Here is a 26102-nt window from a genome sequence, read left to right as displayed (position 1 = left end):
TTTATGGAATTACTTCAGGATTTATTGGCTGTAGCATGATAACTCGTCAACTGTAGTTGAGCTTCCAGGAATTTGAACAGAAAAGTTAATTAACAATAATTTTAAAATTGCCAAAAGCTGCAGCAAGTTCACTCTGCACTCTGCATACATAGCAACATGTGCTGGGCTTCATAAAGAAAGTCATTTCCTACAACTGTTTACTTTTATGTCATTGAACTCATTATTAAAAATAAGTGAGCAGTATTGATTTGGATGGTTTAATAATTCAAAGTGGTTAAAGGCAATAACAACACTTGAACAGACAAATATTTCCTATTGTTGTTTATTACCAACTTTAACTATAATGACTCAATTAATCCAGGCATGGTTTCCCAAAGCGAACTGAAATGCAATTATCAGACCAATAAGATGCTAAAGTCAGTAACTTAAACCTCAGGCAGACTATTTTATAAAGTGATATAATCAATATTGTATTCAAGAAAGTATGTGGTGGTAATATTTGCTACAGAAAATATAGAAAGTCCATTACCTTTTAAAATATCTCAAAATCTACTGATGTGTTATCAGTTGCACTTTGAGTAACTACTTTGCAGCATATATACAATAAAAAAGCTTACATTCATATACCTTCAATGTTGGCTAAGAAAAATCATGGCTAATAAATGCTTATAATTTAGCAATAGTCTATAGAGATGTAAGTTGCCTTATCAACGTAGAAACAATTTTACATATCCCTTCTGTTAGAGAAATATCTCTACATAATTCTTGTTCATAAATCTACTGGCAAGCATCACAGTTATTCTCTGATCAAGCTTCTCTTCAAAATAATTTGTTGACTCTAAAACCAAGTTGTCGCTACATCTGTCCATCATAGCTCTTTTTAAATTGAAGGAAACCGAATACTAACATACCTTTGATAGAGAAAATCATGCTGTCTTCTAGGCATCCATTTCAGTTACTCATTTTGGACTATGACTAGTATTCTCCATGAACTAACTCTTACAATCCTCTAACTCAGAATTACTGATGCTTAAAAGAAGTGAAATGCATAAAGCTGTAAATCTGACTCAATAAGACTTGAAACTATGATCAGGAACTACTTTAAGCCAAAGGAAAAATCTATGATCAGCTAACAGTGCACTAAGCTTTCTTTTCTTTTTGTTTTTCAATATGAAAGCACTCTTAAATCCAACCACAGAATAAGAATAACTACTAATTGGTTTTCTGCTCAAAGAGACCTATCATTGGTTGGCAACTAAAGTAGCAAGAATAGTATTTTCTCCCACTCACAGCTTTAAAACAGAAGAAAATCTGATGCACTGAATATAGATAAGAAAATCTTTTAGACTGAATAAACTTGCTAAAGGAATATTCTTATTTTCCTTTAAATTGATTGGTATAATGATGATCATTGTCCTCAAAGAAATATAATCCGTATGAAATGGAAAAGAATGCCGAAATTAAAATACTAGTTTGTGTGTCCTTACAAATTGTAAGCAATATTGTTAGAAGTTATATTTGTAAAGTAATAATGGACAGATATATTAGGGAAAAATTGGTATTTCAATATTTCCCACATACCTTCCAGTTCTAGGTTTCTAAGAGGACAATACGAAGAATCCTGTGCATATACTTCCACCAATTCTCTATGTCCCTACAAACACAAACTTATACACTTTAGTGGTTGTTAGGTTGTGCCAGATTTGCCTTCAGAAATGAAGGACTTGACCCAGTTGTTGGAAGCACAGATGTAAGATGGCTCTCAGCTATCTTTGGGATTGACTCATCTGAAGAAGGGGGCTTGGCTCAGGTGAAAAAGAATCTGCCTGCAATGTGGGAGACCTGGGTTTAATTCCTGAGTGAGGAAGATCCCCTGGAGAAGGAAATGGCAACCCACTCCAGTATTCTTGCCTGGAGAATGCCATGGACAGAAGAGGCTGGCAAGCTACATTCCGTGGAGTTGCGAAGAGTCAGAAACAACTGAGCGGCTAACACACACATAGCTGAAGAAAACTCCCTCTTGGAAGTTCATGTCTCCTTGCAAGGGGCAGTCAACAGCATCTAATGACTGCTTATCTCAGAGATGAAAAGGCCCAGTTCCCTCATCCCAGCTCAACAAATCTGAGGACCATGCCAGCTTGAAAGCACCCATGTGTAGATAGAGGCTTTTATTGATTCTCCATTACAAATCTTTTCCCTCTTAGTCCCATTTCAGCTCCTCCCTTCCACAAGTGGAGATGTGAAAAGCAATCATAATAGACATCCAGCTCACCAATCACCATCTTGGAAAATTCACACAGAACCTTGAAATTATATTTCACAAACAGCGTAAGAGCCTTAAAAACTGTATAATTTTAATTATACATCCCTTGAATTTGTGCTTTTATGTTTTACTGCTCTATACACTCTAAATTTCACACTACCTTATTATTATTTTGGCTTTAAATAGTCACAAATAAGCCAACATGTGCTCATTAAAAGTTGATTAGAACTCTTGTTTCCTGGTCAATGATTTATTCCCCCTCTTTAGACAATTCTGCCAAGAATGGGTGTAGCCGTGTTTTCTTTCTTTCTTTATAATGGGGTCCTCACTTCCTCGATTTCATTTTGTTGGTGTTTTTTGTCTCAAATGGGTTTTTAAAACCTTTATTTAGAAGTTTAATTTGGCTTCTTGGGCTGCTGGCCTGAAAATGAGAGTTGTGTGATTTTATATCTATAGAGTTCTTTTTCTATTGAGTATATTAAGGCTTTCTGAACTATTATTTAGACATTTAAAAAAATGTTTTTAGAGTCAACCTATATTAGACTTATTCTTTAAAATATTAAAATTCTGAATTATTTTCTTTGTCTCTTTTGGATTATCAAAGATATGGATAAAAGGGTTAATTCTTACATCTTAAATTACCACTCAAGGAAACTAAACTATCTACAATATCTGTTGTCACTAAATCAGCTTATAATGAATTGATCAAAATGCACAGGTAGGCAGTTTATATTTATACCCGATCATGAGACATAGTTTAGTACACATTTTACTGAAATGTATCCTGTGATAGAATAAATTTGAAAATTAACAAAAAACATTTGATCTAAGTCTAATATATTCTTAAATATAGAAGTACTGCATACTGTGTCTATCTATACATAATGATCACTTACCTAGTATATAATTTACACCAGCATTAGACAGCTAAGATCTCAAGGAACTGATTCTCTTAATTCAATCCATAAATAATTTCATCAACCAAATTTGTTAATAACTTTAGACATAATATCACATACCATTCCAGGAAAAACTCAATAGGAGAAAAAAACAATTCAAGAAATGTTTTATTTTCCTTCTGTTCTCTTTTTACACATTGTTACATACAAGATGTACATGGAAAATTAAGGTAAATACCTGTCTCTTGTCTGTTGCATGCAATACTGCAATAACTAGAGGCCAGGTAAATTCGCACTGCCATATCCACCCAGGAAACCCAAACCCTTCCCAGAGCCTCTTGTAAAATTTTCCTTTTCTTTAACAATCTCTTTAAAATTTCTAATATGCTTAAGCTTCTGTGCCTAAAAGAGACACAATTCTATTTAATAGTAGGAAGTATGTCTGATATTTATCACAAAAGATCTGGTAACTATAGCTACCTGAGGCTTACATTTTATTAAAATTTATCCTTGCATTCTAACCCTCACATCTTTGATGTTCTCATCAAGTCCAAGAAGGAAGCATATGGTGCTGTTATATGTGACACACAGTTGCTTTATGAACAAGGTTGGATTCCTTTTTTGAAGCACCATTTTTTTTTTTTTTTTTGAAGCACCATTTTTATTTCCTGACTTAACTAGATTTTAGGTTTAAAGGGATGAGACAGTCTCCTTTATGGATAACACCAGGTGGTCATCATCTTCTGTAGTGGACATATTGCTGTTTTCACTGTTTAGTAGCCAACATCCTCTTTCCCTGATCTCCTTTGGGGTATGAGTGGGAAGAATTGGCCACCTCTCACTATTACAGGAATCAAATCCTCCTTCTCACTGCCCCAGTGTTCATCAAGGAGACTTTTAAAGCCAAAGGTGTGACACAAGGCTTAGGAATAGCTAGAGGTCAGATTCACAGACATCAGTAGCTATAGCTCACAAATCGGTCTGTTCTTGAACTCTAATATACTCATTCTGATTTCTGCTGCCTGGTTCTACGGACCTCCCAATCTATCTCAATGCTTCCCTAAAGTCTAAGAGTTCCAATATCCTTTAAATAAACAATTTTTTCAATTAAGGTTTTCAGAGTTGGTCTTTATTGCTTACAACTAAGACATTCATGCCTATTCAGTGTGTTTTGGAAATTTCTGTATCTATAATAGGAGATCCAGCCTACTCCAAGTCCAGATGTTTCTAATGCGGTTGACTTGAGCTCAGGACTTAATACAGGACTTAGATAATTACTAGAAACAAATGTAGTGACTCTTATCTTCAGGAGCACCATACAGACACACTCCTTTCTAATGGCTAGCTTGATTAAAAATACTATTTAGGGTGGGTTCCACTTTGACTTGTATGCTATTAACAACTCTTTAAGAAACATTCTGCTGTAGATAAAGATACACTACATAGAGTAGGCTTAGTTCAATTAATCAGCTTGCTTCTGGAATCGCTCCAAATTCTGGAGCCCCAATTTCTGTAACAGTTATCTTTTTTCTGGTTAACAAATTACTCTAAAACTTTGTTGCTTAACATAAAAACAAGTCATTATTTTTCATTATTTGGTGAGTTGACTGAGTTCAGCTCAGAAAGATGAAACTGTTGAAACTTTTTCTCCATGTTTATTTATTCTCAAGGATGCTGGACAGGACTTATTAACATAGCAGTAAGCTTCCAAGAAGGCAAACATAAACACATACTAAGCTTATGGTTTATATCTCAGCTGCGGTATTTCACAGACTAAAGCAAATCATACAGCCAAGCACTTAGTCAATAGGGGAAGGAAATACATAAAGGAATTTTGCAGGGAAAGGGTTAACTCAACAAATCTGATTTTCACAAACCCTGCATATTTGCAAGAAGGCTTATCTTCAGGTTTGGCCCATGGGATAAAAACTTTTGAGCCCTGAGAATCTTCTGCCTAATATGAGTGTTTTGCATGTCTAAGGGCTTAGACCACAGTGTACCACTCTGATGAAATAATTTATGCTAACAATATATTTTATGGAGAATGACTGTTTTGGCATGCCTGAGGCTATGGTCTATGCCTAACCAGTTTAATCAGTTTATACAAACAAATGTAATTATTGATGAATGACTATTCTTACTTCAAAAGGCTGGAATTTTAGTAGTTGAGTTCAGTCACACAGGAACTGCATGCCTATGTGAGTGGTCCTCAATAAAAACACTGGATACCAAGGCTTAAGTGAGTTTCCCTGGTTGTCAACATTTCACATGTCTTGTCACAACTCTTTCTAGGAGAAATAAGCATGCCCATGCTACTCCACTGGGTGAAAACACTTAGAAGGTTACACATGGTTTCTCCTGAACTTTGCCTCATAAATGTGTCTTCTTTTTGCTGATTTTAACCTATATTCTGTCACAGTAGCAAACTAGAACCATGAGTAAACAGTTTCTATAAGTCCTTACAGTAAATTATCGAGCCTGAGGGTATCCATCAGCACAGGCATGGATTCCCAAGGTAAGATTATTGGAGGTGGGAGGGGGACATTAAAGTAGGAATCTATTCCAGAGTGTGAGAAAGACCTACACTTCACACAAATGGATCCCAAACATTTCCCAAAGTTCAAAGACATCCAGCTCATGACATCTGCTGCCTTTCATTACTTTCCTTACTGGTCACTTACACAACTGGTAGAGAAGAAAGCTTAGCACCAGTTGTCTCTGCAAGAAATCCAAGATTTCATCCATACCTATAGTCTATCCATCCAGTTTAGTGGTAGGAGGCAGATTAAAAATGAGAGTAAATCAGAAGGGAAATAACAGTAGATTAAAGCTGAAAAAGCTATAAGACATAGAGTCTCTCTAGGAACAGTACATAGGTAAGCAACCAAACCAAGAATAGAGATTAAAAATAATATTATAGAAATTTGAAGCCCCATTCCTACAGCTAAAGTAAATGTTAAACACACTCCAACTCCTATAAAAATCATTATATTATAGGCTTTTTATCTCAGGTCTTATTACCTAATACATATTTTGCATGCACCAAAAATTACAAGCGATGCAAAGGAAGAAAGCTCAGTATGAAAAATAATTACTTGCATATTGGAACAGTCAGAGAATTTCTACATTTAATATGATGACGGTTCTAACAGAGAAGGTTTGCAACATGGAAGACTACTATAAGCAGAGAGATGGAAACTCTAAGAATCAAAAGGAGATTCTAGAAATAAAGGGGGAAAAAAAAAACAGGCTAAGAACTTGAATAGATACTTTTCTAAGAAGATGTACAAATGGCCAATAGCACATGAAAAGATGTTCAACATCAGCAATCATTACAGAAATGAACATCAAAACCACAATGAGATACCACTTCTATTTCACATGCATTAGGATGACTTTTACTCAAAAAAATAAAAGCAAACAAACACAAACAAAAAATAAGAACACTTAAAATAACAAGTGTGAGTAAAGATGTGGCGATATTGGAACACTTGTGCATTGCTAGTGGGAATATAAAATCATGTACTTACTGTGGAAAAGAATATGCCATTTCTGTTAAAACAAAAAACAGAATTATCATTGTAGGTATACACCCCCCAAAAATGGAAAGCAGGAACTCAAATAGCTATCTGGACACTTTGCTTATAGAAGCATTATTCACAATAGTCAAGAGATGAAAACAGCCCAAATGTCCATCTATAGATGAATGGATAAACTAAACGTGATATGAAAATACAATGGAATGTTATTTATTCTTAAAAAAGAATGAAATCCTGATAAAAGCTACAAAACATATGAATCTTAAACAAAACAGTATTCTAAGTAAAATAAGCCAGACACAAAAGGATAAACAGTGTATGATTCCTCTTACATGAGGTACCTAGAATAGTTAAATTTATAGAGAGGGAAAACAGAATAATGGTTTCCAGAGGCTGGGGGAGGGGTTAAGGGGGACTTCCTGATTACAGCTCACAAACTTTCAGTTTGAAATGTCAAAAATGTTCTAAAAATAGTAGTGTTGATTACACAGCAATGTGAATGAACTTAATCTCACTGAATCATACACTTAACAATGGTTAAAATGGGAAAATCTGTGTTGCATACACTTTGCTACAGTAAAAAAAAAAAATTAGTTGTAAAATACAGTAAAAGAATTGCTTAGAGTGAAATTTATAGTATTAAACCCATATATTGGAAAATAAAGCAATTAAAGCTATGCTGTGCTTAGTTGCTCAGTCCTGTCCAACTCTTTGGAACCCCATGGACTGCAGTCCGCCAGGCTCCTCTGTCCACTGGGATACTCCACACAAGAATACTGGAGTGGCTTGCCATGCCCTCCTCCAGGAGCTCTTCCCAACCCAGGGATCCAACCCAAGTCTCACGCTCTGAAGGCAGATTCTTTACGTTTAAGCTACCAGGGGAGCTTGGAGTGGGTAGCCTATGCCTTCTCGGGGGGATCTTCCAGACCCAGGAATTAAACTGGGGTCTCCTGCACTGCAGGCAGACTCTTTACCAGCTGAGCTACAGGAACAAAGATAATTAAAGGTAATGACCTACAATTCCAGCATAGGACACTAGAGAAGGAAAATCAATTTAAACTTAAAGGAAGCAGAAAAAAAAGAGAGAGAGAAAGATAACACAACTTATAGTTGAAATCAGTGAAATTGAAAATAAGAAAGCAATTGGGGGAAAAAAATTAACAAAACTAAAGCTTATTCCTTGAAAAGATCAATACAGTTTGTAAGTCTCTAGTCAGGCAATTTATACAAAAAACAATAAATTGAAAAGACATAGATTACAAATGTCAGTAAGGAAACAGGGGATATCATTACACATTGTGAAAAAATAAAAAGAATATTTAAAGGACTATATGAACATTAAAGGACTATGTGAGCTATTCTCAGAAATTCAATAATAAATGAAATGGATCAATTCCTTTTAAGACATTAACTATCCCAACTAGTATAAGAATAAATAGATAACCAGAGTATTTCTACACTGATTAATTAAAAAGAAAACTTTTAAAGCTTCCAAAAAAAAGAAAGGACCAGATTCAGATGTTTTCATCGGTGAATTCAAAAAAAAAAAAAAAAAATGAAGAAGCAATAGCATTTTTCTTATAAGGAACATAATACTGAAAAAGGAGAGGGAAAACATTTCCCCCTAATATCAGGAATAGGGCAAAGATATTCTCTCTCACACTGCTATTCAACATTGTACTAGAAATCCAATCCTAGTGCAATAAGACAAGAAAAAGACACAAGTTATGTAAAGTTTAGAAAATAGTTTAGAAAAAAATCTTTATTTACAGATTCTGTGATCTATTTAGAAAACCCTTAAGAACCTACCAAAAGAGAAAAAATAAAACCCTTTAGAATTGTCCAGCAGGTTCTAGCAAGGCAGCAAGATACAAGATCAAACTGTGTACACAAAGGTCAAACGGCACTTTGCATTAATACCAACAACAAAATGAAGTATTTAGATAAATCAAATCTATATTGTATATAGCTTTAAAAATATAAAACACTGATGAAAAATCAAAGCTCTGAATAAACATGAGATATTTTGTGTTCATGTATGAAAGTCTTCCTATTGTTAAGATGCCTATTTTTCACAACTTGACCTATACAATCAATGCAATCCCAATCAAAATCCTACCAATTGTTTTGTAGATATCAATAGACAGACTTCAAAGTTTATATGAAAGGTAAAAAGGTCCAGAGTAGTGAATAATATCTGAAGAAGAACAATGTTGGAGGAATCACAGCATCTAATTTGAAACATTACTAGAAGGCAATAATCAAGACAGCATACATATTGGTGAAAGAATTAGTTAAATATCAGTAGAAGAGAATACAGAGGCCAGAAATAAACTTGCCAAAATCAAATGATTTTTTAATAAGATGCAAAGGCATTCAATGGAAAAAGAATAATCCTCATAACAAGTGGTACTGGATGTTCAAAGCAAAAGTATAAATCTAGACATGATCTTAAAACTTACAGAAAAATAAAAATGAATCAATGATATAAATTCAAAATTATAAGCCTTCTATTAAAAAAAATTTCCATGACCTGGCTTTTGGTGAAAAGTTTTTTGATACATCAAAAGCATGATCGATGACAGGAAAAAAACTAATTAAATTAATTTATTAAAATTAAAAACTTTACTGTTAAGAGAGTGAAAAGAGATGTCACCTACTGGGAGAAAGTATTTGCAAAACACATATTTCAAAAATGGCTTATATTGAAATATAGGGAAGTCTTAAACTCTACAGAAATAAGCACAATAAGAGCAAACATTATTCATATTTAAATACTACATACTGTTATTTCTCTTTCATTAGGAAGAAGGAAAACCAATAATTACCACTTACATGATTGATATCAACACCTTGGAATGTGTCAGGTAAGAGAGAAGATGAAAGAGCAGAGGGGAGACAATGGAAACATTTCTATTCCTTGGCTGCTTATAGAACAAACAGAAGTTGTTAAAAATGCATTGGTCAATTAATTACCAATTGCTTTAAAAAAAAGTTCCTGAACATATACTACACCAAGGAGCACAAGCATCAATAGATGGCAAAATATATGTTGAAATATCATTTGCCATTAGGAAACAACACAAAAGTGATATACCACTACACAACTATTTGAATGGTTAAAAATCATTCTGAAAATAGGAGCTGCTGACAAATTCACCTTGTAAACCAGATTTTACTTAGATTACTTCCCCAGGCAAGTTGCTCAAGGGAAAAAGTTAAATGCATAAGCAGTCCAGGAAATGCTATATAATATATTCTCCTCTTCAAGATACATATAAATAGTACATGTTCAGAGAAATCAAACAATAAACAGCTTTTCTAGTTTTATTTAAGCTAATATTCCCAATCTTATTGAAAGATACAATTCCTTTTCATTAACAGATATTTTTCAAAACACCTGTTAATACTCTCTTTTATACATTTTGGCAAATGTAGATCTATGTTAATGTTAACATATGGATTTGTTTCCCTTTTCAAAATACATCTAGCCTCTGTTTTCTTTCTTAATATATATTACAGATATATCATTGTAGTATTTGGCTTTCAACTTAAGTATTAGAATTCAAATCTTAGTTTGGTTATTCAAATTTATCTAGGTGATCCTGGGAAAATTAAGCAAACTAAGTCTCTGTTTTCTGAGACTTTAGAGCATGTCTTTAGAGCAGAGCAACTGGCCCACAGTAAGCAATCAATAAACACAAGTCAATTCCTTTCACATTATCATTACCCTCATATTTGTCACCATTACTGTAAATAAAGGAAGAGTGAATGGTCCTTCTATCTTCTCATTCTCACTTTAACCTTCTTCACCTATCAGCACTAATGCTAGCTCATGGGTACAGAAAGAGGTAATTACAGGAAGAATCCCAATGAGAAAGTCAATCTCAAGATTCTTTATCTTCTCAGAAAAAATAGAAAAAGCTGTCCCTTCCAAGGGAAACCTTAGAGAGTAGAGTGTTACTTTTACAAAGAAAAACAGTATTTTCTTATCAATTTTTAGAACTTCATTCAAGTTTTATATAAAAATTTTCACAATAGACAATTATCAAATACAAAAATTATCTGTACTCCTGATGGGCACTGCTGGTTCACAACCTTAGGAGTTCCCCAAGTGAACTCTGAAGCTGGCCCCTGGCCATGGAGGGCAAAGAGAGACCAAAGAAAGAGGCAAACCACTCCAGATTGGTAGGTGTCAGGTTTAACAAGCAAGGACAGGTATATATGAGGCTTGTTTTGCGTGGCCACACGCTATGAGCAGATCTCCACACCTGCCCACCAGAGTCTTAAAAGCTTATCTCGATACTTGAACTGGGTTCAGTCCAAACTGTCTCAACAATACCTTACTCTCTTAAGGCTCTATCCTTGGAATAGTTCCCACTGTGGAAACAGCAGACCGAGCTAATTACATTTCAAAGACACTGGATTGGGTGAGGAGCCTCCCATTGCCTATGCCCAGCTGGAGGGTCAACCAGCCCTCATCTCCTCTTGATGACATCCTCCTTGATGACTTTGTGTCGTACCTTGTGTTATGCTTGCTTGCAGTAGACTATGCCTTTCCCATGTTTAGGAATTCTTAGAATTTAGTCACTCAATTCCATTTTATCTATAAATTTGGTACCATTTAAATTTTTTCTGTGTCTACATGTTCACTTTTGGAGAAAAACTTGGGCAACCTTCAGAAGAGTCACAGTGAATTAAATGTTACCTTAGTGGATAATAAAAATGAATCTTTCAGCTGAAGTATTCTGACAGCAGCATATTCTGGCTGACCATGCCATTTCAAATGTGTATATGACCATTATTTTAAATTAGAAGATATACCACTGTCAAACCATAGCATCCAAGAATCAAAAGTGACATAGGAAAGTCCAAAGAAAAACCATGGACAATTTTATCAGATCATCTCATCCACTGTCATAATGCAATGGTATGCCATAAACAATCTGTCCTTTGTAATACTGAAAGTGCCAAAATTTGTGAGATAATTCATTTTATTGTAAAATATTGTTTTAGCATGACTCAAGGTTATTTTTATACATTACTCTCCCTTGGTTGCATTCAATTTGCTTTTATTTAATGAGAAAAAAGAAACTGATGATACAGGTTCTGCCCTGGAGAATAGCCCTCAATCCCAGTTTACAAATTCATCAGTCAGATATATTCTATGTCATGATGGAGAGCAGGTTAAAAACCTCTGAACCATACAGTGATACATACAGACAAGAAGGCTTTCAGATTCCAGTGCAGACAACAATTAATAGAAGAAAACAGAATCTTAAAAAATTAAAAAGCTATTTCAATTCATCTTTATTTTCTACTTCCTTGTTCATAAAGTAATTACACCTTGACACAGTTCCTCCTCAGAAATACCAGTAAGAGGGGGAATGGAAGAACAACTCCAACCATAATCCACTCAAGGCAATTAAGAATTTACTCCACTTTGAAATCAGATATAAAATAATCTTGTTTTGAATACACCATAGCTGAAGTTTTAGTAAATCAGATATTAATTGTGTGTAAAAATTTGATGTTAGAAGGAAGTTTTCAAATACCTTTTTTTTCATATTATCATTTGTAAAAGCAGAATTAGAGCTAACATAATTATTTATACACAACATTTAGCTCACACAGAAGAAAAAATAATTGCAAAACATTTCAAAGTAACCACAGAAATACTTATTAAGTGATCATATAAGTTTTAGACAGCAACTTGAAGTTTTAACATACCAAACATTTAAATACAGAGCAAACAGAGGAGAGTGTGGGTACCTTAATGGAAAGTATTCTTTCTGGATATTTGCTAAATTTAGTTTTCCATTTTTAAAGAATACCCAGAGATAAGAACCTTGATGTATTCTTCAAAGTGAAGTAGCACAGTGGTCATTAATCTACTACTCTCCATGGGCAACTGCTTTTAAGACTAAAGATTCTCTTGCCCCCTCTTCCCTTCCCCCATGTCCCCCAGTGAGTTATTTAGCCCAGATGAAAATCTGTTCAAACAGAGCACTTGTCAACTAAATAAACATAAATTTAAACAATGCTATAATTTCTATTTTTAATTGTGGGTTATCTTTAAAACATAAATCAATATAATATACACTAATTACACATTTCCAAATTAATATAAATAAAAGCAATCTAAATATTGAGTTATTTCTAGTTTTTTTCCAGCTGAATAAATAATGAGTGCTATTGCTTAGTAATTTTTAGTTGAATAATTAACTGAAATTATTAATATCTCAAATGCTGTAATCTTTAATAGTATTAAGATACCCACTTTTTGGTTTTTTACTAATAGGTCTTTTTGATAGTTTCTAAGCATCCTGGCTTGATTTAAACATCTTTCTTTTACTATTTCATACTGCTGCTCATGTCTCTGGCTAGGGTTGCATGAAATATAAATCTCCACTTCAAATATCCCCAGCTTCTCTTTTATATCTTGAAACGTCCAATCATTCTCAATAGGAATTCCTGACAGCTTTAGAAACCTGTTATACAGTGCCATATTCTGGACTTATAATTATTATTATTTTATACTATGACATAACAGTTGCTTCATCTTATTGATTAAGTCACGGAAATTTTCAATCTTTCAATATTTTTTAATTTATGTTAATTCTCCAAGTTCTTCACAAAGTTTATAGTTTTTAATTCTCCTGAGTATATGAGAATAGTTATGTGTACTCAACACATAAGCTATTAGATAAAAAATAATTTTTAGCCAAAAACTACAACTGTACAGTTGCAAAATGAACTGACACCAGGACATAATTTCCAAAGCTACAGCTTTGAGCATTGTAACTAATGAGAGATCTTATTTTTTTTAAATTCCTATCAAGTCATAATTTATCCCTTTCAGATGAAAAATATATCCCTTATTGTACCTTTGAAAATAATGGTCAGTCTTCAATGGGCCTCAACATTTGAATTTTCAGTTGAGATAAAATGTTAGACCCCAAAATAATAGAATTAATGTTTTTATTATCTTATATTCAGGTATGTTTATTTTTCTCTATTATTTTGATTTTGTTTTAAAAGGTATCAAATGGAATATGTAAAAGATGTATGTTAAGCTGGATTTTCTTAAATGTGATGTTATGTATCTCTAAGTCACACTGTTTCACCAAGTCTTTTTTGCAGCCAACAATGGTAATGTCAGCAAAACATCAATACATGCACTGTAACCAGTTTTCCATCAGAAAAATAAACAGACAGATGTCATGTAGACTTGGACCTTGCAATCCTATGATTCTATGATTCATAGAAAGACTCTAATATTATACTCTTCACTCACAGGTCTATCATGATAGTTAGAAAATGCATACAGATACAGCAAATAATTTTGTTGTTTTAGTCACTAAGTTGTATCAGACTCTTTTGCGACCTCGTGGACTACATAGCTTGCCAGGCTCCTCTGTCCATGGGATTTCCCAGGCAAGAACACTGGAGTGAGTTGCCATTTCCTTCTCCAGGGGATTTTCCCATCCCAGGGATCGAACCCATGTCTCCTGCATTGTTGAGTGGATTCTTATCACTGAGCCACCATACCACAGCATATATTCATTCATAGGGTGTTGAATAGCATTTCTTATCTGGAGCAAAAGTGCTCTGTAAAGACCACACTCAAAGAATGCGTGTGATGTTATTGACAATACAGAATTATCCCTTAATTATCCCTTTCTTCTCTATTCCTTGGCCCACTTCTCAGAACATTATCAATTAAATAGTTTAACTTTGTAACTACATCTATCATAGTAATACAGCTCAGTAGGTCACACACACAACAATGACCTTTCCAAAGAACATCTGAATTTGACATAAAAATATGATGCAGTCTACTTGACACACATCCTATTCTTACTAAAACATCAATGCTCAGCAAACCTTTACATGGAAAAGAACAGATTTGTGATACTCAGAACAACAGAACAACAGATGTTAGTTTGCTATTACATTAAAAACAGAACATAAAAGAGAAAGATATTCACTTGTATCATATGCTGTGAATTGATCATCTGCATCTGCTTGGCATGTTTGGGTTGAAATGAAGCAAGTTGAGTTTCCAAAGGGAGTATACATTTACTGCTGCATAGTCAAAGCAATCACATCTCTTTCCTGCTGCACTCATCAGTCATAGTAAAAGCCAAATATTCACAGCGCAGCTTAAATGAGAAGACTGAAAGGAAGCAGGTATTACACACCAGGTATTGTGTATGTGAGTGAGATGCTAAAGAGAAGAGACGCAGCAGTACTGAAAATGGAGGGTAAAGGGAAAGGCTTTGGAGCATTCGGATTGCACTCAGTCATCTTGTCACTTTCCCACAGAATTAATTTAATTAGCCTCTCCCCAGTATTAGGTATGGCTCCTAACCTTGAACAGTGGCTGATGGAAGTATGTGTCACTGCAGCTCCACCAGATGAGCACTCTTCTGCTCTGTAATGGTGATTTGCCTGAGGTGAAAAATAGGATCACTCTCTTTTCCTATTGATTTCTGAAAAAGAAAATGCTTCCTCCCAAGCAGCACTGCACTATTATTTTTGTTATCACTTTTCATGGAGCTGCACTTTTCTCTACGCAAAATTGAAAAAAAAAAAAAGTAGCAAACCCTTGCCCATACCCAGAGGTAGAAACTAAAATCCAATTATCTAACTGATAGAAACACTTATATTCTATCTTTGAAAGGAAAAGGCTTATTATTTTTAAAATAGAATGCCGTTGCCAGTGTTTAATGTGTAACTTAGGTTTACAAAGGATATATACACTCACTGAAACATAAAAATGAAGTAAAAATGTAATGTTTAAGCTTAATTTCTTACTGTTGAAATTTTCATTTTTAAATACACCCTTCCGTCCATTATGTTTATAAAATGACAGGTGGAATCTTTGATCAATAAACCTCATATAAAAATCTTTTCTGAGAATAATACAATTCCTAGGTCTAGATTGCTTTTTCTCTTTTTATTCCTGAAACAGAAACAATCATTTCCAATCTAAAAAAAAAATTGCATTACTTCAGAAATTTTGGTTAGAAGAATCAATTATTAAAGTTTATTTACACAATCAGTGTTTTACTTACAATAAATTACTGAGTTACAAAACAATACATTACCAAAAAATTGCTCTGCAGTGCAATTAAACTTTCTTTTAATAACTACAGAATCATAATCATTAATTATATGGGGGAAGCTATATTAAAATAAATTAAGTTAGGATTTAATTTCAAGATGAAAGACTGGTAATCCTGTTTATTTCCTTCCTTTCTCAACACTAACTGAACTGAGACAAAATAATATTTTTTTTTTTTAATTTAAAAGCCTTCATATGTAAAGATACAAAAAATTGAAAGTAGAATAGAAAAGTATAAACAATTCAAAATACATATGGGTACAATAAACAGATATGTAAATATAGTAGAAGACTGAACATACTATTCTCAGTGATTGATTGTAATAATCAATGTCCACTGAAAGAAAAAAACCTTACTTATTTTAATAGGAATCATTTATTATAGATAGTTGCATAAATAGACACTGATAGCCAAAAGAGCAAAAAATACTGAGGTAAGATGGAGGTATTATGTGCAGAATGTGGCTACTCTCCTAAGGGGTGAGAGGAAAAAAAGAAAATTTGAGGTTCTCTGAACTTAAGTTTGCAGAAGCCTGGAAAAGGAACCTCATGGGGCTGGATGCAGAACTTTGAAGAAAGACTTTTTCTTGTGGTACTTCAGAAGCTTAGAAGAAGGACCTCCCAGAATTGATAGCTACATCTCTGAGAAGCAAGTGTTGCCCCATGGCAGCAGTTATCTCAAGTGTTTTGAGGAGGGACTTGAGAGGCGGGGATTCAGCCCTATGAGGAGAAGATTGCCTGTTTGTGGTTGAAGCTTCAGAAGTTGAGGGATGTGGTTGGCTCTTGGAAGTGTGAGAAAAGGCACAAACTGCAGGTCAAACTGCAGTAGCTGTCTTTGGGCTTCCCAGATGGCTCAGTAGTAAAGAATCTGCCTGCCAAGCAAGAGATGAGGGTTCGATCTCTGGGTAGGGAAGAATCCACTGGAGAAGGAAATGGCAACCCACTCCAGTATTCTTGCCTGGAAAATCCCACGGACAGAGAACCGGGGCCAGCTACAGTCCATTGAATCACAAAGAGTCAGATAGGATTTAGTGACTAAACAACAAACAACAACTGCTGTCTTGGGTAAAAATCAATTGATGGAGCATGCTGACAGGACCAATTAAACAGGAAGGAGTAATTCTCTTCTCTCTTTTACCTTCCCACTTCCTTAATCTAACACATTGGAAGAAACTAAGAGAAGCCAGCTTGCAAAGACAAAATGTAGCTTGCAAGGTCTCAGCTCAGCATCACAGAACAAAATTTGGAAAGTAGGGTTTGGAATCAAGGAACAATAGTTTAATAATTGAGTCAGTTAGCTCTCTGAGTTACTCAGTATCTATAAACACCCTTCCTCACATACTTAATTATAAGTACAATTACCATAAAGTGCTGTACAAGATGCAACTATCTTTCAAACAATTAAAGTCATTCTCACCTTATCCCTAAAAATGGGAGACAGAAATCCCTAACAGTTTTTTAATTCATTTATGAATGTCAGCCATGGTACCCATCTTAAGGCAATATTAATAACTCCTCAAATTCAGTGACATTCACATCTGAAAACTAAAGGCTATTTTTAAGGTAACCATGAATAACATCATTAAATAAAAAAGAAAAGAGAGAAAAGATGTATATATACACATCAAGAAATAAAACATGCAAAATGGCCTCAAGTAACAGCAACTCTATAACAGGTAACATAGTTGATATTTATAACTTATCTTTTTCTACACAGTTGATGATCCCGTAGCCCTAAACCAACAACTCAGCAGTTGGGATTCTTTACCTTCTTAGGTGAGTGAAACCTCTATTCATGAAGGATATGAATCTTCAGTGGTTCAACTGCTTTTGTGTTGTGATAATGTGCTCTATCTTATATGACATGAACATAACACATTATCCCAATATATCTTTGTGTTTCCAGAGTTCCAAATAGTGTCATTTCTGGTATGTTATTAGTAATACAATATCCTTTTGATGTTCAAAATGAATCACCCAAGTCAATAAAATAACCCTTGTTGGTAGATTGGTTGCTTTATTTGATTGATTGATCACCTGCTGGTTCAAGGGCACGAGGATCTCATACTGGATGGAATGTACAGTGGTAATCTCATAAGCATGAGAAACAGAGTGTATCCATGTCTGCAGGAAACTCTGTAAGTAATTTCTTGAGATTAAGGTACACTGTGATTGTTTATCACCATTCCAAAGGAATAGGTGTGAATGATATGTGCATTAGGGAAATTTACTGCAGACAAATTAGATAATTTTATACTGAATAATCATTTATATTGAATAGGCTATGACTGGTTGATTTCTATGAATTAATGTAAAATCAGTGGAATAAACACAGTATGGTTCATTATAGGTCTCGGGTTTATCCCGCCAACTACACATACGCTTTGATACATTCTATTTTTTCTCTAGCTCATTCTGTTTGGCAGTTTTATTACCTTAATGGGTCAGAGAAGACATAAAAAGGGAAAGTAGAAAATACTGAGGAAATGAAATTGAAACTCAACATGCTAAATCTTATGGGATGAACCAAAAGCATTACCAGAAAGGAAATTTACATAAGAGGAAAGTTCAGGTAAACATCTACACTAAAAGTCTCAAACAAACATAACTTTCAGCCTCAAAAAATAAAGAAGAATAAGTCTAAAATTATCATAAACAAGAAAATAATAAAAATTAGGGAAGAATTTTTTTAAAAAACAGACACTAGAAGAAAATAGAAAAAGTGTCAATAAAACTGAGTCAGTGTTGTGAAAATATTAACAAATTGACATACCTTTAGTTAGACCAAGAAAAAAAGAGAGGAGACTCAAATAATAACAGAAATGATTAAATGACACATTACTAATGATGCCAGAAAAACTTTAAAAAGAACCATAAAAGATTACTATGAACAATCAGTCACCAATAAATAGAAGAATCTAAACAAAATACGTAACTTTCTAGAAACATGCAACCGAGAAAGACTGAATCATGAATACAAGAAAGTCTAAACAGACTTATGACTATTAAGGAAACTGAATCAGTAAACTAAACTTTTCAATAAGGAAAAGCCTAGGACCAGATGGCTTTCCTGGAGAAATCTACCAAATATTTAAAGAATTAATACCAATCCTTCTCAAACTATTCCAAAATATCAAAGAGAAGAGAACACATCCAAACTAATTTTGGAGTCTGATACCAAAGCCAGAAAAACGTACTACAAGAAAAATGCAAACCAAAACAAAACCAAACCCCACACCAATATTCCTGCTATAAATGCAAAAATCCTCAATAATACCAAAAACCAAATCTGAAAGCACATTAAATGAATCATACACTACAACCAAGTGGGATTTACCTCCAAGATGAAAGTATGCTTCAGTACACGAAAATTGATCAAAGTGATGCACATATCCTTTCATCTTTACAGAAGGATAAAAACCATATGATCGTCTCATTTAGATACAGAAAAGAAACACCTGACATGATTTAACACACTTTCATGATAAAGACAATCAACAAACTAGGAATAGAAGGTAATTACCTCAACACAATAAAGGCTATGTATGAAAAGCCCACAGCTAAATTACATTCAGTGGTGAAACTGTTTCCTCTAAGATGAGGAACAAGACAGGGATGTTCATTTTTGCTATTTTATTCAACATAGTTTTAGAAATCTTAGCTAGAGAAATCAGATAAGAAAGAAGAAGAAAAGGCATCCAAACTGGGATGAAAGAAGTAAAATTACTTCTGTTTGCAGATGCCATGATCATATTTCTAGAAAAATCTTAAGATTTCACACACACACACACACAAAAAAAAAACTATTAGAACTAATATTTGAATTCAGAAGTTACAGAATACAAGGGTACCAGGATTATACAATAGGAAAAAAAGATCTCTTCAAAATTGAATAACCACATACAAAAGGATGAATGTGAACATTTATATATTCCATACTTAATCTTGGGGTACCTCAGTAACTTAGAGGGTAAAGAATCTGCCTGCAAGCAGCAGACCCAGGGGTTCAATCCCTGGGACAGGAAGATCCTTGGACAAGGGAATGGCTACCCACTCCAGTATTCTTGCCTGGAAAAGACCATGGACAGAGGAGCCTGGCAGGCTGGTTCATGGGATTCACAAAGAGTCAGACATACTGAGCGACTATCACTACACTAGTATCATGAGTTCAGTTGTGGTAGTCATGTATGGATGTAAAAGTTGGGCCATAAAGAAGGCTAAACATGAAATAATTGATGATTTTGAACTCTAGTGTTGGAGAAGACTCTTGAGAATCCCTTGAAAATCAAGGAGATCAAACCAGTCAATCCTAAAGGAAATCAACCCTGAATATTCATTGGAAGGACTGATGCTGAAGCTGAAGCTCCAATCCTGTGGCCACCTGATGCAAAGAGTTGACTCACTAGAAAAGACCCTGATATTGGGAAAGACTGAAGGCAAGGGAAGAAGGGGGTGACAGAGGAAGAGATGGTTGGATGGCGTCACTGACTCAATGGACATGAGTTTGAGTAAACTCCAAGAGATAATGAAGGACAGGGAAGCCTGGCATGCTGCAGTCCATAGTTGCAAAGAATGGGACACAACTGAACAAAAACAATACTTACAAATAAGCTCAAGAGTGAATTAAAGACTTAGATGTAAGATCTGAAACCATGAAACTTCTAGAAGAAAAGAGAGGGGAAAATCATCATAACATTCATCTCAACAATGGTTTCTTGGATATGACACCAAAAATACAGACAAAAGAAGCAAAAATAGGCAAGGGAACTATATTAAACTAAAAAGTTTCTGCAGACTAAAGGAAACAATCAATAGAATGAAAGATAACTAATTAATGGGAGAAAATATTTGAAAATCAAATGATAAGGATTAAATTCTAAAGTGTATAAGGAACTCTTATAGCTCATTAGGCAAACAATAAATAACTTGTTTTAAATATGAGTAAAGGATTTAAATAGACACTTCTCCAAAGAAGAAATTTAAATGGCAACAGATATATGAAAAGATGCTCACCATCATTAATCATTACCTTACTGCCTCCTGGGAAACCTGTATGCAGGTCAGAAGGCAACAGTTAGAACTGGACTGCTTCAAAATTGGGAAGGAGTATGTCAAGGCGGTATATTGTCACCCTGCTTATTTAACTTATATGCAGAGTACATCATATGAAATGCCAGGCTGGATGAAGCACAATATGGAATTAAGACTGCCGGGAGAAATATCAATAACCTTAGATATGGAGATGACACCACCCTAATGACAGAAAGCAAAGAGGAACTAAAGAGCCTCTTGATGAAAGGTAAAAGAGGAGAGTGAAAAACCTGGCCTAAAACTCAGGATTCAAAAAACTAAGATCATGACTTCCAGTCCAATCATTTCATGGCAAATAGATGGGGAAACAATGGAAAGAGTTAAAGACTTTTATTTTCTTGGGCTTCAAAATCACTGCAAATGGTGAGTACAACCATGAAATTAAAAGATATTTGCTCCTTGGAAGAAAGCTATGACCAACCCAGGCAGCATACTAAAAAGCAGAGACATTACTTGGCTGACAAAGATCTGTATATCCAAAACTATGGTTTTTCCAGTAGTCATGCATGCGTGTGACAGTTGGACCATAAAGAAGGCTGAATGCCGAAGAATTGATGCCTTTCAGCTGTGGTGTTAGAGAAGACTCTTAAGTGTCCCTTGGACTGCAACAAGATCTAACCAGTCAATGCTAAGGGAAATCAACCCTGAATATTCATTGGAAGGACTGATGCTGAAGCTGAAGCTCCAATTTTTGGCCACCTGATGCAAGGAGCTGACTCATGCAAAAAGACCCTGATGGTGGGAAAGACTGAAGGCAGAAAGAGAAGGGGATGACAGAGGACCAGATGGTTTGGCATCAACAACTCAATGGGCTTGAGTCAGAGCAAGCTCAGGGAGATGGTGAAGGACAAGGAAGCCTGCATGCTGTAGTCCATGGGGTTGCAAAGAGTCAGACACGACTGACTGACTGAACAACAAAGGGAAAATCAAAATCACAATGAGATATTACATCACACCTGTTACAATGCCCATTGTGTGTGTGTGTGTGTGTGTGTGTGTGTGTGTATAAACAGAAAATAGCAAGTGTTGGTGAAGATATGAAAAATTACAGTCCTTTTGTTGGTTGGAATGGAAAATTCAGCAGCCATTATGGAAATTAGTATTGAGGTTCTACCAAAAATTTAAAATAGCATTAGCATATGTTTCCAGCAATTCCAATTTTTGATATTTTACATAAAATAACTGAAATCAGAATCTTGAAGAGGTTTTTGTATTTTTACATTCATTACAGCATTATTCAGAATAGACAAGAGGTAGAAACTCCTAAACGTCCATTGATGGTGAACAGATTAAAAAAATGTAGCTATGTACTATAAAACATCTGTCAGCCTTAAAAAAAAAGAAATTTCTGTTATATGTGACAACATAGATGAGCTATGAGGACATTATGCTAAGTTTAATAAGCCAGCAACAGAAGTTAGAAATACCACATGGTTCCATTTACAGGAGGCATCTCAAGTATTAGACTCTTAGAAGCAGAAAACAGAATAGCGGTCACCAAGGCCTGAAGAGAGGGGGAAATGAGGAGTTGCTGTGCAATTGGTTTAGAGTTTCAGGCATGCAAGATGAAAACATTCTAGAGATCTATTGTATAATGTGCATATAATCTACAATATTGTGCTATTTAAAAATATAAGAAGGTAGATTTCACATTATGTGATTTTTGCCACAATAAAAAATAAACTAATAATGACTCCTAGAAATTTTTAATCACAGCTCCCTAAACACTGCATTTGGAGAAAGACTGTTTGCTTTAATTATTTATTGGGACTTAATGGTTTATTTGGAGGCAAAGGCAATTACTACATGGTATCTTAATATAATTAGTTTGTTTTGTTCCCTTGCTACTACTAAAAGGAAGTGAACTTTCTGTGAATGTTCTAAATCACCTATAATGGGTTTTTCTGTGAATTCTTTGAGATTTTTAAGTGATTCATATTGTTAAATATGTTTAACTGAGTTAAAATGTTGTAAGACAGATAACTAACAAGCCCGAAAGATAAACTTCATACTTGCACTAAAACAATTTTATACATGTAAGTACTAAGCTGATATTTATTATAATTGCATTCCTTATTCTAGAATATAACTTAATGTGATCTAAATGTGATCTAAAAAGAGTTATTTAAAATTTGAGAAGAGTAACTTTTTGAGGAATTACACAAATGAAATGGCAATTAACTTTTGTATATATAGTCTTGCCTACTTTAAAATTAAGATTACCAAATCTTTAGTCTATTCTTTACATAATTCTTAGTCCACAAATCAGCTTTTTGTTTTCTTTTAATAATTGAATTCTTAACTAACATTTAACTAGCAACTTTAAAAAGACCAAGAACAAAATGTTGACTTCCCAATTTTAAATGGTAGAATAAGTTCGGCAGTTTCTCTTGCATTTTTAGAAATCTTCTCAAACCTGCAAAGAGAATTTAGAAATAGAAATGCATATTTAAATTTGATGAAACAAGAAGCAACTTAAACAGGAGGAAACCCTAACAAAAGCAGTGAAGACCATGCAGAAGAATGTTTTCTTCTTGTTTCAATTGCTATTTCCTGAATTACTTCATAAATAATGTTTAATTTCATATATTGCACTTTAGGTTACCCCTGTATATATTGTTACATGCACGCTAAGTCGCTTTAGTCATGTCTGACTCTTTGCAACTCTATGGACTGTAGCCCACCAGGTTCCTCTGTCCAAGGGTTTCTACAGGAAAGAATACTGGAGTGTGTCGCCATTTCCTTCTCCAGGGGATCTTCGTGACCCAGGGATGGAACCTCCGTCTCTTTATATCTCTTGCATTGGCAGGTGTGTTCTTTACCACTAGTGCCACCCGGGAAGGCCTGTATATATTGCTATATTTTTCTATAATTTTCTGTTGAGTTATTCATAATTTCTTTATTAATACCTTGCTTATTTTTCTGCATGAATGTTTTTATGTACGATAAAATAGCCCCAATACTATTTATAGACTGGTAGGTGTTTCTTCATTCATTGGAAATGCTATCTTCATTATGTATTCAATCTCTACTATATTTGGTGGGTTATTTCTCATATCATATTTGTGCATTACTGCATCAAAAACAATTATATTGTTTTATATAATATTTTATAAAACAGAGGACTGGGAATGATCAGTTGTCCTTCCAATCCCAAAGAAAGAGATGTTCAAACTACCGCACAACAATGCTGATTTCATATGCTAGCAAGGTAATTCTCAAAATCCTTCAAGATAGACTTCAACAGTATGTGAACCAAGAACTTCCAAATGTACAAGCTGGATGTAGAAAAGGCAGAGGAACCAAATATCAAATTTCCAACATCCACTGGATCACAGAAAAAGCAAGGGAACTCCAGAAAAACATCAATTTCTGCTTCATTGACTATGCCAAAGCCTTTGACTATGTGGATCACAACAAACTGTGGGAAATTCTTAAAGAGATGGTAATACCAGAAAACCCTACGTGCTCCTGTGAAACCTGTATGCAGGTCAAGAAGCAAGAGTTAAAACCAGACAAGGAATAAGGGCCTCGTTCAAAATTTAGGAAGTTGTATGTCAAGGCTGTATATCGTCACCCTGCTTATTTAACTTACATGCAGAATACACCATACAGAATGCCAAGCTGGATGAAACTCAACCTGCAATCAATATAGCCAAGAGAAATATCAATAACCTCAAATACGCAGATGATACCACCCTAATGGCAGAAAGCAAGAGGAACTAAAGAGCCTCTTGATAAAGGTAAAAGAGGAGAGTGGAAAATCTGGCTTAAAACTCAACATTCAAAAAACAAAGATCATGGCATCACTTCATAGCTAATAGATGGGAAAAAAATGGAAACAGTGAGAGACCTTATTTTTTGGCCTCCAAAATCACTACAGACAGTAACTGCAGCCATGAAATTAAAAGACGCTTGCTCCTTGGAAAAAATACTATAGCAAACCTAGACAGCGTATTAAAAAGCAGAGACACCACTTTGTTGACAAAGGTCCATCTAGTCAAAGGTATAGTTTTTCCAGTAGTCATGCACAAATGTGAGAGTTGGACCATAAAGAAGCCTGAGTACCAAAGAATTGATGCTTTCAAATGGTAGTGCTGGAGAAGGCTCTTGAGAGTCCCTTGGACAGCAAGTCAAACCAGTCAATCCTAAAGGAAATCAGCCCTGAATATTCACTGGAAGGACTAATGTTGAAGCTGAAGCTCCAATCCTTTGGCCATCTGATGTGAAGAGTCAACTCATTGGAAAAGGCCCTGATTCTGGGAAAGATTGAGGGCAAAAGGAGAAGGGGACGACAGAGGATGAGAACATTGTATGGCATTACTGACTCAATTAAACAAGCTCTGGGAGATAGGGAAGGACAGGGAAGCCAGGTGTGTAGCGATTCATGGGGTCGCAAAGAGTCATATATGACAGAGCTTGATTCAACAATAAAATATCTGGATTTTAGTAGGGCATGCTTGTCAACATATATATTATGCACGTGCTTTTAGAATGTTTCAAGTCCTGTGAGGAATACTTTTATGACTTTCTTGGAGTTGAATTCACCTACATATTAATATAAAGAATCTTTAAAATAGGGAAACATTTTACTTGTAATGATAGAATACTTCTCCACTCATTTAGGACTGTAACATCCATCAGCAAAAGTTTTCAGATTTTTCCATAAAATTCTTGTACATTTCTTGTTACTCTTAATTATTTTGTAGTATTTGTTGCTATTGAGAATGCCACAATTTCCCATTATTTTTAATAATTAATTTGTTACTATATAAGAAAAATTGTGTGTATGTGTGTTGATTTCATACATTTCCATCTTGGCAAACTCGCTTCTATACATGTAGATTAATGAATGTTTTCTTTTTCCTACCTAATAGTAATAACATATGCAAATAATGATTTGTATCTGATCTCTCCCTATATTTATATCCCTTGTGTTCCCTGTATTATTTCATTGGTCATAATCTCTTATAATATTTCATAATGGCAATTTTAGTAAAGATTCTCATTTTGTTTCCCATTTTAATTGAAATTCATCCAATAACTATTTATGACATGCTTTTAATGTGATAGATTATATTCTGGGGATAAAAGTCTTAGTGATAAAGTAGTGGAAAATATTGATGAAGTTCTTGCTTTTATGGCATTATCTGTAGTAGGAAAGACATGATAAACAAGTA

At 34.5% G+C, this 26102-nt stretch overlaps 1 protein-coding gene across 1 annotated transcript in view; it reads right to left on the bottom strand.

Annotated features, from left to right (window-relative positions):
- Nucleotides 1-26102, bottom strand: part of C11H4orf33 (chromosome 11 C4orf33 homolog) — an 855122-nt gene that overhangs the window by 228163 nt on the left and 600857 nt on the right. The gene's annotated exons all lie outside the window — the stretch shown is intronic.

The sequence above is a fragment of the Giraffa tippelskirchi genome, chromosome 11 (assembly GCF_054371585.1).
Source record: "Giraffa tippelskirchi isolate mGirTip1 chromosome 11, T2T-mGirTip1v1.2.pri, whole genome shotgun sequence".
Lineage (NCBI taxonomy): Eukaryota > Metazoa > Chordata > Mammalia > Artiodactyla > Giraffidae > Giraffa > Giraffa tippelskirchi.
The sequence above is the reverse complement of the archived record's forward strand: the minus strand, read 5'-3'. Positions and strand labels throughout refer to the sequence as shown.